Here is a 14827-nt window from a genome sequence, read left to right as displayed (position 1 = left end):
AAAGCAAAAGAAGCATAGGGAAAAGCTACTGTATACAAACATTCTTGGGGTGAGGATCGTGTAGTATGGCAGGAACCAGATCAAATGCAGGGGTGCACATGGTAAACAACTGGGGAGGAAGTGGGGAAAGAAAAAATGATGAAAATAAGGAAGAAATGGTTAGCAGGGGCATGGGGCACTAACCCACCTAAGTGGAGGGTATTGTTTATATCTCCACAGGGAAAGTGGGACCAGACTTCAAGCCAGTGCTCCAAGGTGTGAATGCAACATTCCGGCGTGGAGTAGGGAACCAGTGGAGAGATCTGGGGGGCTGGCCCCAGTCCCCAATACTAAATGGATGTCTGCCCCTCCCCGCAGAATAATTTATTTCGAAGGACAGCATTGAATCTGCAGCTCCAGGAGAGGGACATATCTGATCAGAGCACATGGGAGCAGATGAAGGGGGACTAGGAAAGAGTGGAGCACATTCTGGCCCACCAGCCCTTGAGGACGATGACCCCAATTAGAGCAACCAGTACACAGAGAGGACCACATGGCCAGCCCCACTATGAGACATGACGCCCCTCACTGACCCATGACCCTGCGGGGGACAAGACCAGAGACAGTGTGGGAATTGCACCCTATCTGATTCCACCACACCGAGGCAAAGCACTGGGGGAGTGCAGCGGAACAAGGAAATGGAGCAGCAAGGTCCCTATGGAATGGTGAAGGTGGACTTTGGGTTCAGGGCGTGGTACCCCAACAGACTGGACTGGAAAACACTCCAAAAGGCCAACAATCGTTGAACTAACTACACGCTTTTCTTTCTTGTTGTGTTTTGTTTTGTTCTTTGTCAGTGGTTTGTTGCTGTTTTGTTGTATATTGTTGCTTGGTTTTGCTCTGTGTTGTTTCTGTCCATGTTATTATCTCCGGAGGTCTGTCTAAATAATATAGGCTGGATGAACAATCTGGAGGAGAAAACAACGGGACCGACAGTTCCTGAGGACAGGGGATAAGGAGAGGTGGGGGGAAAGGAAGTGCTATTAACAAACCCAGGGACAAGGGAACAACACGTGATCCAAATTGGTGAGGTGGGTGTGGGAGGCCTGGTAGGGCATGATCAAGGGTAATGTAACCAAGAGGAATTGCTGAAACCAAGGTGGGGACTGAGCATGATAGTGGGATGACAGGAGGAAAGTCAAGGGAAATAGAGGAAAGAGCTGAGAGGCAAAGGGCATTTATAGAGGTCTAGATAGAGACATGTACATATGCAAATGTATTTATATTTGACGATGGGGAAATAGATCTGTGTGAATATATTTTAGGTTTAGTATTAAGGTAGCAGAAGGACACTGGGCCTCCACTCAAGTACCCCCTCAATGCAAGAATACTTTCTTCTATTAAATTGGCATTCTATGATACTCACCTTCCCGACACAACCGCTCAAGACAAAGCGGGTGAATAAGCAAAGGTGGTGAAGAAAGCTGATGGTGCCCAGCTATCAAAAGATATAGCGCCTGGGGTCTTAAAAAAAAAAAAAGGTCTTACACAGCAAATTCATGCAATGCAATATGTCCCTTGTTCTCTTGACTGATGGTCCCATGAGCATTGATTATAGATCCGAGCGACATGAAATCCTCGACAAAGTCGGTCTTTCCCCATATATCATGACGTTACCTTCTGGTGCAGCTGTGAGGATTGGGGTCTTCTTTGCATCGAGCTGGAGTTCATATTGAAGGCTAGAATCCTTCACCGTTGCCAGCAATGCTTCAATTCCTCTTCCTTTTCAACAGCAAGGTTTTGTCATCTGCATATTGCAGGTTGTTAAACACCCCTCCTCCAAACCTTATGCCACATTCTTCTTCATATAATCCAGTTTCTCTGATCATTTGCTCAGCAGACAGATTGAATTAGTATGGTGAAAATAGGCAACCTTGATGCACACTATCCTGATTTGAAACTATTTAATATCCCCTTCTTCTGTGTGTACAACTGCCTCGTGACCTATGTAAATGTACCGCATGAGCCCAGTGAAGCGTTCTGTATTTCCCATTCTCCTCAAACTAGCCATTATTGGTTATAGTCCACACAGATGCTATAGACGTGTACAGATATGCATATAGATATATACAGAAAGGAGCACGAAGCATTAAAATGCTTACAGGGCCAGGAAAACCTGTGAAAGCCAGAAGCTGTAGCAGGTGGAAACCTGTCACAGAAGGAATGTTGAAATATTTCCCAGTAAGGCAATGGTAAAAAGAAAGGGGTGAGACTGCACCTTGTCAAAAGCAGAAAACGTGCTCAGCCCCGAAAAGCAAGGCAATCCCACAGGGTCTGGCTCTCCTAGGTTTCCCTGGACAGCCCAAGAAGCATCTGTACCCAGAAGTAAAGCAAGAACATACAACTCTTTATTATTATGAATTCAGAAGTTCTAGTTCATTTATTAATTAGAACACACTTAATAAATAAAAGAGATAGATATGAGAACATGTATGTGTGTGCATGTATGAGATTATGTATAACTGTTTTCTATATGTGCATGTGAGTATGTATATGCAGATGAATATGTGAAATTGTGTAAGGGGACATATGAGAGTATGAGTATACTCAAATATACTCAAAACATAGTGTTTGAGTATGTATATGTGTGTGTATCTGAGAGTGTATATGTAATGTATTAGAGTGTGTGTGTGTATGAGTGGATGTGAGTAGGTATATGTGTATGTGTTGATTTTTTTAATTTACACAAATCTTGACAAAGTCATTTCAATTTCTGGATTTCATCACAAATAATAGGTTCTAAGATCATATAACTACCTATAAATATCTTATAATTTCTCATCACTAATATCAATGAAGAAGAGATGGAGAAGACAGTAACGTGTAAATGGCCTACTTTCAGGTTAGCCAGAAGAACTGAAGAGAATCTTTCAGGTCAACCTCACTTCCACCCTGAGCCAGTGATAATTTGCTCCTTTAGAAGAATGTACAATCCAGACACCTGTAAGGGTGAGGGGTCCCATTTCATAATCTTTTAGAAAAGGAGAGAAAGATAGAGGTGGTAGGGGGGGTGGTGGAGGAGGAGGAGGAGGAGGAGGAGGAGGTGGTGGTGGTGGTGGTGGTGGTGGTGGTGGTGGTGGTGGTGGTGGTGGTGGTGGTGGTGGTGGTGGTGGTGGTGAAGGTAATGCATGTTGCCGTCTGGTTCTAAATGGAAAAGCAGTTCACTCACAGCTTCCACTTCCAAAAGAAGAGGTTAGAGTCTGAAAAAGAGCATCACAGTCAGACCCTTAGCAGACATGGTTAAGTATGGCATCTCACTGGCAGACAGTCACACCTTTACTCTGTATCCCCTCAAAGAAGCCAGAACCAGAGAATCATCCCAAAGCAAGAGACCAGTTTCTTACAAAAGCAAAAGATGATTTATTTTCATTTCCCCTACAGTCTGGGCCAGGCAAGAAAGCAACACTATAAGGTGCTATATAAATTGGAGAGGTAAGAGCTCCGTTCTAATTCAGTTCAACAGGCTGTAGGACACTTAGAGCCCAGATGGGCAATAACCTCTGAGATCCACAGTGGCAGAAGGAATGCCTTATTTCTAACTCTGCTTGGAGCCCAAGAACAGTCTCCTGCATTTCAGTTCAGACTTCCCACCCAGCAAACCAAGCTGTGTTCTTTCTGGGTGGCTGGCTCAAAGAAGCACACATTATAATAAACTTCATTCACTGCCACTTGTAATAGTTTCCACTATTTGTAGATAATGAATTCATCCTTTTCTTTTTTCCTTTTTTGATTTTTTATTGTTTGCCAAAGTTTATGCAGGCCTCTAGGAGAGCCAAAATGTTCCAGAAGCCGCCTCAACTGTTCTGTCCTTCATTTTCTATGATTACTTCAGTGGTTTTTCTGGAATGGTCCCAATATCAACCAAATTAACAATGGTGGGCAATAAACTCAGCTGTCACCTTCAGTCCCTGTGGAAGTTGGGGGGGGGGGGAGGGCAGGGATGCCACCCTCAAGAGCCTTTCCAACATGTAGGCTTAAAGAAGCCAAGTTAATTAAAGTCACTCCCAGTAAGACAACCACCCACCACAACATCTCTTTCCTCTTGGCTTGGTCTAATTCTGTACCATTTTTTTAAATCCCCATTTTATATGAAACACACTTAACAAGTAGGTCTGAAGCCATGCATTTTATCAATGAAATTGCATCTTTGCAATTTGCCCCCACCTGAGAGACCTTTGAAGGGGGTATTAAGATGAGAAACTGAGCTTAGAGGGAGATGAATAATAACCCAGGTGTATTGTATTGCCACAGAGACTTGGAGGCTTTCTCTGGTCACACACACACACACACACACACAGACATGCATTACATATGTGCTGCATGTGTATGAAAGAATTTGCCACTTTGAACGCACCCTTTTAAACCCAATACAGCCTCATAGCAAAGCACAGCGAACAAAGCCACAGCAGCATCTCGCAGTTTGACACCCTTCGGTCCACTGGAAAAATTGAAGCAATAAATATGCCAACAACTCATTCTCTTTCCTGCATCCTGTCATTGTTTGCTTTGGCAACTGTCACCGCCATGGGGTCAGCAGGAAAAGGGGGACACACACGGAAAAGGTGGTAGTCAGCTAAATTCCGCACCAAAGTCCAGCTGGTGAAGGAAACTGGCACCTGAGTCACAGGTCACTAGTGCTTGCAACTAAGACATTGGGTCAGACCAGAAAGCTCTCCTCGGGGAGATGGTACAAAACTGGACTCGCAGCTCCACTACAAGACCTTCCGCATCACTACTACATCGACTTTCTCTGTAAGGCAGAAAGGGAAACACGATGCAATGATTAGTTGATATCCTTCTTGCTCCCAGGGAGAATGTTTCAGCATCCATCAGCCCTTAGCATACCCTTGGTTCGAGAAATCATTTTTCTCCTGTGGCCTCTTTCTGTAAGGTTATAGATATCTTTGATGGCAACGTGTACTTCCTGCTTCAGGGAACCTGAAGCCTGGAATCACCAGGTTCTATGACTTGGTCGTTTCTATGGAACTATGATTTCTATCATTTTACTTTAACTCCTATGTATCTTTACGTTGGAAATGTGCTTCTTGTGAACAAGTTAGGTGGGCTTTATTTTTCACCTGACAATCTCTGTCTTGTAATTCAAATATTTAGTCCATTAACATTTAATGTAATTATTACTGTGCTTTGTTATAGATCTACACTCTTGATGTTTCTTTTCTGTTTGTTCCAGTTTTCTTTCACCCTGTGTTTCTGCCGTCATTTGGATTGATGAAATATCTTTAGTACTCTTCGGGTATTTTTGTTAGTGATTGTTGTAAGAATTAAAGCATGCATTTTTAACTGTTAGTCTGCTGTGAATTAACATGTCAGTTTATATCTAGTATATGGATTATACAATATTCTTCTTTTTAATACCCTTCTATCTTTATGCAAATATTTTCATATATGTTGTGTCTTCTAATGGTAGAAGAATGTTTGCAAGTAAAGAGACACAGAGACTGGTAGTTGAAAGTTCAGTCAGCATACATTGGAATGGTAAAAAGGAAGTCAGCTTGACATCTAGCAGACAGGCTGGCAATCAAATGTTTGGCACGTAGCTAAAGCCAAGAGGTCAGAAATCATTGATTCAGCTTCTGGAAACTATACACATTGTCTAGATCAGTGGTTCTCAACCTGCCACAACCCTTTAATACAGTTCCTCGTGTTGTGGTGACCCCCTAACCATCAAATTATTTTCATTGCGACTTCATAACTGTAATTTTTCTATTGTTATGAATCAGACTACTCCTGTGAATGGGTCTTTCGACCCCCAAAGGGCTCATGACCCACAGGTTGAGAACCACTGGTCTAGATGAACACCTTTATTTTTGTATTGAGGCAACAAATGATCAGGAAGAAAAAGGCCTTTGGATGTTCAATGCACTAAAGGCAAATTAAAATTCCAATTCCATTCACTAAAATCTAGTATTTTCATGTATTGTACCATGCAGAGAACGATGAAACGTGTTGTTCCAAAGCAGACATGATCCTACAAACAGCCTCTGTTAAATTATCAGGAAGGAATAAAACATCAATCTGAGAAAATGGACAGAGTCTAGAACTTCATAAAGAGAAGTGAGTGACAGAGACGTAAATAAGGAAATGAAGCTGCGAAGCTCGCGCACTGGGAAATGCAGAATGGCATTGCCATTTGAGAACGCTCCCTAGCTGTTTCTTAAAAAGTTAAACATAGACTTGATCGCAAACGCAGCAATTCCATTCCTACGCAGCTATCCAAGAGAAGTGAACACTGTGTTCACAGAAAAACCTATATGCAAAACAGCCTATATTTACAGTGACTTTATGCCTAATTATCAACCACTGGAACCGAGTTAAATTCAAACTTCTCTTTCCCATGGAACAGATAAAGTCTGATACATTCATGTAGTAAAATAATACTGAGAGGACACAACAGGGAATGTAACTACTAATACGTGCTCAAAAAAGGCGAGCCTTCAGTTGCCTGTTAAGTGAAAGAAGCAAACTCCAAAGGCTACACACTGAATTATGTCACTTCCATGACATTCCTAAAAGGCTGGGCATCTCGGGCAGGGTTGACCATGAGAGAACAGCAGGAGGGAATTTGGGGAGCGATGAATATTCTATATCTTGATCTTGGTGGTTGTTGATTACAGAATTATATGCATTATCTACAACTCATGGAACTGTAAAACAAAAAAGAGAGTTTTACTATATGTGCATTTATTAAAAAGGTGAACCAATAAAAGAAAGCAATGGTAGAGTCTGATAAAAGCAAGGAGCTTCGGTAAAAGTTGAAACCACACCCACAGCACTGGACTGGGAAAGTTCCACTCCCTGTGCCCCAGCTATTGGTAACTGAGATGATCCATGATTAAAGCAAAACTATTTGCAGACTAACAGATTCTTTGAACCTCCAGTGAGGCCACACCTCCAATTCTATGGCAGGGCCAAGTCATGGGGACTGATCGCCGTCCAGCACCACAAGAATGACAACCATTCAAGGAGATACAGAACAGCATTTTTGAAAGCAGAATATCAGATTTTCTAAAGCGTGGAAACAGAACATCAGGCCCAAAGACAGACTCGTTTGGACGGGAATACTGCCTGCCACCCTACAAACAGTCTTCAGTGAGAAGGCCCAGAGACGGTGGACGGGGGAACTGGATAAAACTGGATACTAACTCAAGGCCTGACGCTGGCGGCCACAATGCTGGAGCAGTTTGGATTTGGCACCTGGTCCTTCATCCTTGCCTGAGCCATGTGACCCTTTCCCTCCTTTCAACTGGGAAGTAGGGTTTACATCTGCTACCCTCACCTTAGACCCAGAGAGGAGAATCGCTGTGGCCAAAGGAAGGAACGTGGATTGAAAGGACAGTGACTGCTCCAAGGAGCAGCCTTAAGAGACTTCCTGGTGCCTTGTCACCTGGTGCCTTGCCATCTACCTTGGAATCAAACCAAGCCCATGTCCATCAAGTTGATTATAACTCAGTGACCTTTGGGTCACCAAAACTATAAATCTTTATGGGAGCAGAATGCTTTATTTTTCTCCCACATAGCAACCGGTGGATTTGAATTGCTGACCTTGAAGTCCTCAGCCCAACGTGCAAGCCATGTGTAACCAGGGTTCCTTTCTCCAAGAAGGGCAATTGTAAAAGAAATGTTGTTTCTGCCTCTTCCATTCCTAAATACATTCACATGAGACAAGTCATCTATCTCTCTGACTGATAAGAATAAAGGATAACTCATTCACCTCGCTCACTCCCATTCCTGTGGACTCACAACAACCCTGCAGGACAGAGTAGAACTGTGCCTGTGAACTTCCAAGACTGGAATCTCTGAAGAAGTAGAAAGTCTACTCTTTCTCCTAAGAAACATCTTGTGGGTTTAAACTGAGAGCCTTAGCAGTTCGTTAGCAGCTGAACCCATTACTTAGCAGTTGGATTAGCAGCTCGACACATAACTCACCATGCTGGCTGTGGCATTAGACAACCGAAATCATCATTGCAGGTGAGTGCTTTTGCATCCATTAATCCATGTATTCATCCCAGACCATACCTCGTGGAACACACAGAAAATCCTTATGGCTATAAAAAGTGCAGAGTTCTATGCCAGTAATTTTCTCTTCTAAATATAACTCAAATATCTCCAAAGCTTACTACACGATGGATAAAAATTAGGTTATCAATGCACAGATTTTGCCAGCCCTAAAGTTCTCACCCCAATTACACAAGAAACCCATTTCGTAAAGTGATTTTCACCAAGCTCCAAGTTAGTTCCAGATTATCTGTTTGAATATACCCCATGCCTTACTCTGCGGCCTGTCCTCCCATTGGCTTCCACATCTCGGATTCTGATTTACTAAATCAAAATCCACTGCCATTTAATTGATTCCAATTCATCATAGCCCTGCAGGACAGAGCAGACATGTCTCGTCAGGTGCCAGGACTTCATTTTAGGGGAACAGAACCCTTGACCTTTCTCTCTTGGAGTGGCTGGTGGGTAAGATTGTTGACCTTTCACCTTCTGCTTTGACAAGTGGGTGCTTAATTATGAGGCTCCTACTGGTAAGGACTGAACATTTAGAGGTCCAATATGGTAGCCACTGCATACATCTGGCCAGTTAAATTTTAATTGTAATGTCATTAAAATTTAGTTCCGCATTCACATTAGCCACATTTCAACAATAATACATAGTTAGAAAATCCCATATTTAATAACAAGAATGCAGAACCATTTCATCAATGCAGAAAGCTCTACAGGTTGACTCCTCTAGTCTGCAAATGTGGCCTTTTTTTCTTCTTAGAATTCCTTCATGCTTCTAGGTTGTTATGTGTGAGCCACTGTGCTGAACCCGTAAGCAACCACAGTCTAGGCCATGTTGTACAATCTACTCCATTGCACTGATTCCTTCTGTCAGAATGAATATTCTTTAGGGGTCTCAGGAGAGTCTCCTTGCAGCTTGGCTTCTGATGTAGCTGTGCCCATACTCTCCTCCCACCCACAACTTCCACAAGCCCGTTCCAACCCAAATAAGTTTCCTTCTACATTACAACAAATTCTTCTTGTTGTAATTGTTAGGTTCCATCCAGTCGGTTCCCTATGCACAATAGAATGAAATGCCATCCCGGCCTGCCCTGCGCCACCTCATGATTCTTATGTTGGGTCCCACTGTAGCAATGATTATGTCCATCCATCTTGACAAGGGCCCTCCTCTCTTGGCTGCCCTCTAGTTTTCCCAACATGATGTCCTTCTCCAGGGATTGCTCTCTCCTGGCAACATGCCCAAATTAGGTGAGACAAATTCTTGCTGTCCTTGACTATAAGGAACATTCTGGCTGTACTTCTTCCAAGACAGATTGGTTTGTTCTTTTGGCAGGAAACAGTACTTTAAATATTCTTCTCCAGCACCACAGTTCAAGTGCATTGATTCTTCTTCAGTCTTCCTTATTCAATGTCCAACTTTCACATGAATACTGAAAGTGGGTTAGGTCAGGTACACCTTAGACTTCAAAGTAATATCCTTGTTTTTCAACACTTTAAAGAGGCCTAGAGAAATTCCTGGAATTTCATAAAAATCAGTCAATGCATATAAAAACCTAGAGGAAAGGATGGCACCCAACTATTCCTGCCTGCTACGTCTACATCGCAGATTCAGCATGGCAGGACCACCCTTCAATGAAAATTATAATATTTGGGTTACAGATGAGTAATAAATATACAGTAAATGCTTAGTATAAGACTTGAAGTACAATAATAATCATTGTGTTATCCAGGTTTGCCTAGAGAAACAAAACCAGTGCCACTCATATATCTGTAAGAAAGAGTTTTAGATCAAGAAGTCATTGTACACCAGGAAAACATCCCAGTCCAGGCAAACTCAAGTCCATAAAATCTATCCTAATCCATGTGCCCAATACCAATCCATAAATCCCTCTTTAGGCTCATGCAGCCACAGGAATGATGCAAAATGCAGGAAGATCACAGGCCGGTGGGTGCAAAGTCTTGTGGATCCAATGGTGGTGAACCCATCTCCAGGGCTCCCACAGATTTCAGTGTAACTCGTCAACAGGAAGGTGACAGAGGAAAGGGGTGGGGAGAAGGTAATGATTTTTGTATATTTTCACCACAAGCATATACATTGTACATATCTAGAAAACCAAGCCAAATCCACTACCAACTAATCAATTCCAAAGCACAGTGACCCTATGCAGGGTTTCCAAGTCTACAAATATTTACAGGAGAGCAAATATCTTCTTATTTCTCTTTCAGAGTGTTGGGGGGAGGGGTGCCAAATGACTCTGCAGTCAGCAACCCACTGGAGAGCACCACTTGGCAAGGATATATATAATTAAAAGACACAATATGTTCCTCTACTTTCACTATAGTCATTCCAATTGTGTTGGAATTGGGATAGAATTTTCTGAATCTAAAGAGACTATCAGAATTCACTGCAATTTCTAATCTGTGGGTGATTGGAAACTATCGTGGAATCAAAACCCTCAACAGTGATCAGCAATGATCTCCCCTCAATTGTCTTATCCTTTGGCACTGGCGAGATAGAAGAGAGATTCTTGATTGGAGGATCTCAGCTCCAACTGGATGGTTCCTAAATTATTCCAACCGTCTCTGCAGAAATCCGTGGTCCTCTTCTTAGCTCCCTAGAAGCAGCTTTCAAAACATAGCACCATTTAAAAAATACTCTTAACAGTTCAACTGCCTCTAAAAGGATCTTCTTCAATTAAGCTTTTGGGGAGCATTTGTATCTTTAGAAAATTAGAATAGGAGGGCATGGGATTGGGAAGAATAAGGTCTGACTTCTTTAGTTCATAAAAAATGAAGCTATAGGAGGGTTTCTGTTATGATTTCTTCCAAGCTCTTTGGAATTTTGGGTCTTGGACAGACAGATCAGCACAGCACATCGCTCCCAAGTTTCCAACCCCACAAATATTTTTCTTAATTTTAAACCTTTGAAGGATAAATGCTACATTTGCTTCATGATTTTTCACTATTCAACATGATGGAAAGCGAATCCTAGCTTCGGCCCCTTGTCCCCCAGAAGTGAGGCCAATGGAAAAAGCTGAGCCATTGCTTTCTCTGCCCATCTATGGAGATTTTTAAGTCCACCACACAGAAACGATCCTGTTTGAAAAGGGGTTTCTACTTAGTCCTTAGGACTTTGAGGAATAAAAACAGGTTTTTAAAATGCATACTCCTAAAGTAGTCAAACCCTCAGACTCAAAGATGGGTGTCCTGGGCATGAAGTCAATTAGGACTCCGAGGGACTCCAGGACAGAGTGAGATCGGCCATCGGGTTTCCTCCGAGGCTGTCGGGTTTACAGGGCTAGACCTTCAGGCCTTTTCTCCTGCGAAAGCATTCAGGGGTTCAAACCACTGACCTTTTAAATAGGAGCTAAGTGCTTCACCATTGCATGACCAGTGGACCTAAGATAAATACCCCCATCTAACGTCCCCTGACAAGAACTGGTGGAATAAATTGATATTTGCCATTCTCTGAAAATGCAGTTCACCAGACCAAGGCTTCTCTGAATAGGTCTTTCTAATTCTATCATGTTTCTCATATCAGAAAGTTTCCAAAAGTGTGTGGGAAAAGTGTATTATTTTCCAAGAACTTTTCCCAACCCTCTCATATTTTGCATCAAACTTTCCAGTATTAAAAGTGCATGTGCTTTGATTTCCTTCTTTCCCATTTCCTTCAAATTTCATGTTTTCTTCGTTTTATTTTATAGATTTGAGTGTGTTTCCATTCTTTCTCTATGCCTTGTCTCGTTTGCTGTCCTCTTTCGGTAGCACACGTGATCCCTCTTTCTGCCTTCGTGGGTCGCATCTCAGTAGGTGGCTAAAGCATCTGCTCAATGGCTCCAGTGACAAATCTAGGGCTCCTTCTCCTCAACTCCCTTTCCCCACCCCACCCCACCCCCACCCCAAACACCCCGGCTGTGAGATCTCTCTCTTTCTCTCCTTCTTTATTTACGGGCTACAGCACATACAGAACAAAACCAAGAATACACACAAAGCACCATTCCGTAGCTCATCTCATCGGAGCAGCGGTACAATCCCGCGCGGTCCCCTGTGTGTGTGCCCTTTCTTCTTTTGTTTCCCCTCCTCCGCTCCCCCTTTCCATCCCTGGCCCTCTCCTCCCCAACCACTTGATCCTAACCTTCAAAGTCTGCTTCTTTGGGTGTGAATACCATTTTTCTGAATTTTTTCCTTTATGATAATGCTGCCGTGAAATATTGATCTTTTATGAGATTGACTAACTTTACAGAGCAAAATGTGTTCCAAAACCATCCCTGTCATGAGGTGTCTGACAGTCCAATTATTGTCAGAGATCCATAATATTCCAGTGTGTGTATGTCGCATGGTTTATTCATTCATTCCTCCCCAAAAGGCTTTTTGTTTGTTTGCAACTTCTTTGCTATTGTGGAAAGTGCTCCCATAACCAAGGGTGTGAGCAGATGTTTGTATTTTTTCCTTATTTCTTTGCGGTATAAACAGAGTAGAGATCTTGCAGGTCATATAAGAGCCGCACTGGTTCCCATAGTAGTTGCAAAACTCTACAATGAATGCCAGCGATGTGCAAGTGTTCCAGTCTCTCCACATCGGCTGCAGCATTTGCTTTTCTGTTTTTGTTTTATTTGCTTGTTATCATTTAGTTCCAGTGGGAGATGGTATCTCACGATTGTTTTAATTTGCATTTCTCTTGTAGCTAATGCTCCCAAACATTTCTTCATGATTGCTGCCATCTTAATGCCATCTGTAGTGAATTGTATATTAATGTCTCCTGTCCGTTTATTGATTATTTGTGCTTTTCTTATCAAGGGTTGGCAGTTTTCTATAGATTTTCAAGATTAAACTTTATCTGATCCTCCATTTAATCTCTACAGTCTGGCTCACTGGATATCTCTATCCCTCCATAGATCTTTTATGTACACACAAATATCCATATATTTGTTTTTCACACTAACATTAGCTCTGACAGAATTTATTCTGGACCCTAAACTTTTTCAATATAACATTTTTAGTAATAGTGCATAAAAATGTGTCTCATTATTTGTAAACTCTACGCTATAATATTGTGTTAAATGATGTACTGAAATTTATTTATACAACCCTATATTAAAATTGATTATAGTCATTTCTAATCTTTCATAAATTTAAAATGCTGCAATGTACAATTTTGTACATATATTATACCATCAACGTGTGGGTACTTCTGTAGGATGCGTTTCTAAAAGTGGAATTCAGGTCAAGGGCATTTGCCACTTTGCAGCTATGTTCCTGATTGTTCATGTAAATGTATGTGGTCGTTAATGCATGAGAGTACAAATGTCTTAGTATCTTTTCAATCCTATATATGTTGAAGCATTTGTCAATCTCAGAAGTAAAAAAAAAATCTCCTTGTAGGTTTAAGACGGCTATTCGTTGTTATACTCACAAAAGCTAAACTCACTGCCGTCACGTCGATGCCCACTCAGAGTGGCCCTCTGAGACTCAGTCGAATGCCCCAGTGAGTTTCTGAGGCTGTCACTCTCACATGAGCTGAGAGCCCAGGCTTTCTCCCACCTTGCAGGTAGCAGCACAACGCGAAACCACTCCCTGAAGTTAAAAACGTTTCATCTATGCAGTAGTCATTTGTATCTGGGTTTTAATGTTTTTATATATTTTACTCATTCTTCGGTTGGATTCTTTGGTCTGTGGCGAGTGATGCGTTGTTCTTGTGTGCCATCAAGTAAATTTCAATTCCCAGAGACCCCACGCAATGGAGAAGAACTGCCCCATGGATAGAGACTCTTTAAATATTATGGAAATGTGTCCTATGTCTGATATGAATTGCAATTTTTCCATGTGGTTATTACAAACTGAGAAGTAACCACAGGAGTGTTCTCTGTTAACTCATGAACTACTTGAAATGACTAAGAGATTTGGGGTCTAAGGGTCTTGACCGATGTTAAAAGCATCTGGGTCCCACAAAGCACTCCTCTGAAACTGTGGCAAAACGCAAAAACTCTAACCAAATACTTGACAGCAACATCCAGAGTCTCACTCTTGAAGCTAACATGGGAAAGGATCCCAGCACAATAGATCCTGAGACATTACGGACAGAGACCAGCTCTGGCTCATTGCCTGGGCAAATGTCAGGCTGAGAAGAAGCAGCTGAAGTGCAAAGATGTTCTTGGGAAGCTTTCTCACTTGTTTCTTCCTAAATGCCTTTGAGACCCCCTGGGGATGCGCAGCTAAGAGCAGATAAGCTTAGAGATGGTACCCCTGCTAATGATGGAAACGCCTGTGGGTCTTTAAAAGCACTGCTCCGCCTGACCCTATTGTCCCCAACGGCATGGAGATCAGGAAAAGGGAGATGAGTTCTCTCACATGTCCCTGGCCACTGGGCATATTTCAGATGGCAGCTCTCTTTTGTGATTTAGCAAATCCATTTTTCACAAACGGGAAATGTTCTACTTCAACATAGAATTGCCAGCTCTGAGCTCTCTGGTCTGACCATTTGATATTAGGTTTTTTTCAACCAATGCTTTTGTTTGTTTGCTTTTTGATACTCTATTCGTTTCTTATGTGTATGTTGTGATTTCCGTGTGAAAGATCGTTTTGCAAAGAATCCTTGCTAAGAAAACACTGCATAAGCCTCTTAAGCCCAAGGAGTTCCAGCAGAAATTTCAAGGAGTGAAAATAAAGCTCTCGATGGGCCTCAATATTGTTGGGGCCCATATCTTCTGTACAGTATGGAATCCACACTTCAGGAAGCTCCCAAATGGCCCTCCACAGCCCATTA

Source organism: Tenrec ecaudatus, chromosome 12, assembly GCF_050624435.1.
Source record: "Tenrec ecaudatus isolate mTenEca1 chromosome 12, mTenEca1.hap1, whole genome shotgun sequence".
NCBI lineage: Eukaryota > Metazoa > Chordata > Mammalia > Afrosoricida > Tenrecidae > Tenrec > Tenrec ecaudatus.
This window is presented reverse-complemented; position numbering follows the sequence as displayed.